This window comes from Oratosquilla oratoria, chromosome 21 (assembly GCF_046742065.1).
Source record: "Oratosquilla oratoria isolate Oo_2021 chromosome 21, ASM4674206v1, whole genome shotgun sequence".
In the NCBI taxonomy this organism is placed as follows: Eukaryota; Metazoa; Arthropoda; class Malacostraca; order Stomatopoda; family Squillidae; genus Oratosquilla; species Oratosquilla oratoria.
Genome location: NC_134797.1, coordinates 20,048,219 through 20,048,582, shown reverse-complemented (window position 1 = coordinate 20,048,582; position 364 = coordinate 20,048,219).

Genomic DNA, 364 nt, shown 5'->3' with positions numbered 1-364 from the left:
CAGACCTACGTGCCACCGGATCCGAGAATTCAGAAGGAAGAAGTCGTTTACCAATTAACCTCACCTCTTTCCTCCAACCCCTATCGTGCCTCCACATGATCCCGATTTTACCCGCTTACGGTCACGTCTCTCCTCTGGACCATCGTAGCAACCAAAAGCCCGTTTTGCTTTGGGCATATTCAGCCACCACCTTACCTGCCTCCCTGCCCCCCCGACCAGTATCCCCTGTACCCCCAACCAACCCCCCCAGCCCCCTCTCCGTTCTCTCTTGCCTTGCCTTGATCCCATGGCAACACAAGAGGATATAAATCGACCGCCAGCCAGCCATAATACCGGTGCTGTTCGCTCAAAGAATTTTCGTCAT